Genomic DNA, 3,707 nt, shown 5'->3' with positions numbered 1-3,707 from the left:
GGACTTTCCTGTTTTTTTTAGATAAATCTGACTTTCCTGTTTTGGAGTGGGCTGAAATTGTACAAGACAAAAGGCTTAGCAGGATAGTTCGCAGGCCCAGATGTCCAGATGCAGCCCAATTGAAATCTTTCTTTTCTTGGATTTTTTTGCACCCCCTAATTTCTGGTTACTTCATTTTTCTTTTGGTCCTGTGCCGCCTTTGAAAAGTTGAGACCGCTGCAAAATGGGACCCGCATGTATCCTCTATGTACAATAAAGTTTCTTTTCTTGGATTATTTTTGGCTCCTGATATTTGGTCACTTGCCTTTTTCTTTCGATCTCATGCCGAGTTTGAAACGTTGAGGAACCTGCTGGCTCATGGGTCCCGCATGTCATCCTCTATGAAAAATAAAAGTTTCCTTTGTTGGATTTATTTTCTGGCTATTTGCCTTTTTCTTCTGATCCCCTGCCTCCTTTGAAACGATGACGACGCAGCTGGCAGGTCGGTCCCACATTTCATCCTCTATGAACAATAAAAGTTTCCTTTGATGGATTTATTTTTGACCCTACTTAATTTCTGGCTATTTCCTTTTTTTCTTTTGATCCCTGCCGCCTTGGAATAGTTGAGGATGCCGCTGCCTCATGGGTCCCGCATGTCATCCTCTCGTAAAGGTTAATGTTTCTTTTCTTGGATTTTGTTTACCAACTGATTTTTGGCTTATTTTTTATTTCGATCTCCTGCCGCCTTTAAAACGTTCACGGCGCTGCTGCCTCATGGGTCCCCGATGTCAGCCTCCCCGTACAAGAAACATGTGATATCTTGATTATTTTGCAGACAATAAACAGTGTACTTCGCTCTGAGCTATTGCAAATGGATAAATTAAATATTTATTTTTCATAACCAAACTTATATGTTGAATCTCCTTGTTTTTTGTTTTTTGCGAAGCATGGGACATTCCTGTTTTTTTAGATAAATCCGACTTTCCTGTTTTGGAGTGGGCTGAAATTGTACGAGACAAAAGGCCAAGCAGGATAGTTCGAAGGCCCAGAATCCAGATGCAGCCCAATTGAAATCTTTCTTTTCTTGGATTTTTTTCACCCCCTAATTTCTGGTTACTTCATTTTTCTTTTGGTCCTGTGCCGCCTTGGAAAAGTTGAGACCGCTGCTGCAAAATGGGACCCGCATGTCATCCTCTATGTACAATCAACTTTCTTTTTCTTTTGATCTCAAGCCGCATTTGAAACGTTGAGACCGCTGCTGCAAAATGGGACCCGCATGTCATCCTCTATGTACAATAAAGTTTCTTTTCTTGGATTATTTTTGGCTCCTGATATTTGGTCACTTGCCTTTTTCTTTCGATCTCATGCCGAGTTTAAAACGTTGAGGAACCTCCTGGCTCATGGGTCCCGCATGTCATCCTCTATGAATAATAAAAGTTTCCTTTGTTGGATTTATTTTTTACCCCTAATTTCTGGCTATTTGCCTTTTTCTTTTGATCCCCTGCCCCCTTTGAAACGATGACGACGTTAGTTGGCGGGTTGGTCCCACATGTCATCCTCTATGAACAATAAAAGTTTCCTTTGATGGATTTATTTTTGACCCTACTTAATTTCTGGCTATTTCCTTTTTTTCTTTTGATCCCCTGCCGCCTTGGAATAGTTGAGGATGCTGCTGCCTCATGGGTCCCGCATGTCATCCTCTCAGAAAGGTAAATGTTTATTTTCTTGGATTTTGTTTACCAACTGATTTATGGCTTAATTTTTCTTTCGATCTATTGCGGCCTTTAAAACGTTGACGACGCTGCTGGCTCATGGGTCCCTGATGTCAGCCTCCCCGTACAAGAAATATGTGATATTTCGATTATTTTGCAGACAATAAACAGTGTATTTCGCTCTGAGCTTTGCAAACAGATAAATTAAATCTTTATTTTTACATAAACAAACTTATATGTTGAATCTCCTTGTTTTTTGTTTTTGCGAAACATAGGACTTTCATGTTTTTTATCGAAAAAAAAGACTTTCATGTTTTGGAGTGGGCTGAAATTGTACGAGACAAAAGGCCGAGCAGGATAGTTCGTAGGCCCAGATGGCCAGATCCAGCCCAATTGAAATCTTTCTTTTCTTGGATTATTTTGGCCAGATGCTACTTCCTTTTTTCTTTTGATCCCGTGCCGCCTTTAGAAACATTGAGACCGCTGCTGCAAAATGGGTCCCGCATGTCATCCTCTATGTACAATAAAAGTTTCTTTTCTTGGATTATTTTCGGGTCCTGATATTTGGTCACTTGCCTTTTACTTTCCATCTCATGCCACCTTTGAAACGCTGAGGAACCTGCTGGCTCATGTGTCCCACATGTCAGCCTATAAACAACAAACCTTTCCTTTCTTGGAGTTATTTGACCCCTAATTTCTGGCTATTTCGCCTTTTTTTATCCCGTGCCGCCTTGGAAACGTTGAGGAAGCTGCTTGCCTCAAGGGTCCCGCATGTCATCCTCTTAGAACGATAAATGTTTATTTTCTTTGATTTTTTTACCAACTGATTTTTGGTTTATTTTTTCTTTCGATCCCCTGCCGCCTTTATAACGTTGATGACGCTGCTGGCTCATCGGGCCCCGATGTCAGCCTCCCCGTACAAAAAACATGTGATATCTTGATTATTTTGCAGACAATAAACAATGTATTTCGCTCTGAGCTATTGCAAAGGGATAAATTAAATCTTTGTTTTTACGTAAACAAACTTATATGTTGAATCTCCTTGTTTTTTGTTTTTGCCAAGCATAGGACTTTCCTGTTTTGGAGTGGGCTTAAATTGTACGAGTGAAAAGGCTTCCAGCAGGGTAGTTCGAAGGCTCAGATGTCCAGATGCAGCCCAATTGAAATCTTTCCTGTTTTTGGCTACTTCCTTTTTATTTTGGTCCTGTGCCGACCGCTATTGCAAAATGGGGCCGACATGTCATCCTCTATGTACAATAAAAGTTTCTTTTCGTGGATTATTTTTGGCTCCTGATATTTGGTCACTTGCCTTTTTCTTTCGATCTCATGTCAACTTTGAAACGTTGAGACCGCTGCCGCAAAATGGGACCCGCATGTCATCCTCTATGTACAATAAAAGTTTTTTTGGATTATTTTTGGCACCTGATATTTAGTCACTTGCCTTTTTCTTTCGATCTCATGCTCGCATCCGAAACGTTGAGGAAGCTGCCGGCTTGTGGGTCCCGCAAGTCATCCTCTATGTAGAATAAAAGTTTCCTTTCTTGGATATATTATTTTTTACCCCTAATTTCTGGCTACTTCTTTTTCTTTTGATCCCGTGCCACCTTGGAAACGTTGAGACCGCTGTCGCAAAATGGGACCCGCATGTCATTCCCTATGTACAGTAAAGTTTCTTTTCTCGGAGTTATTTTTGGCTCGTGATATTTGGTCACTTGCCTTTTTCTTTCGATCCCGTGCCACCTTTGTAACGCTGAGACCGCTGCTGCAAAATGTGACCCGCATGTCGTCCTAAAAATACTTTCCTTTCTTGGAGTTATTTTTTACCCCTAATTTGTGGCTACTTCCTTTTTTTGATCCCCTGCCGCCTTTGAAACGTTGAGGACTCTTCTGGCTCATGGGTCCCGCATGTTAGCCTCTGTGAACAATAAACCTTTCCTTTCTTTGATTTATTTTTGACCCCTAATTTCTGACTAGTTGCCTTTTTTTGGATCCCATGCCGCCTTGGAAACATTGAGG

This window comes from Lolium rigidum, chromosome 6, assembly GCF_022539505.1.
Source record: "Lolium rigidum isolate FL_2022 chromosome 6, APGP_CSIRO_Lrig_0.1, whole genome shotgun sequence".
In the NCBI taxonomy this organism is placed as follows: Eukaryota; Viridiplantae; Streptophyta; class Magnoliopsida; order Poales; family Poaceae; genus Lolium; species Lolium rigidum.
This window is presented reverse-complemented; position numbering follows the sequence as displayed.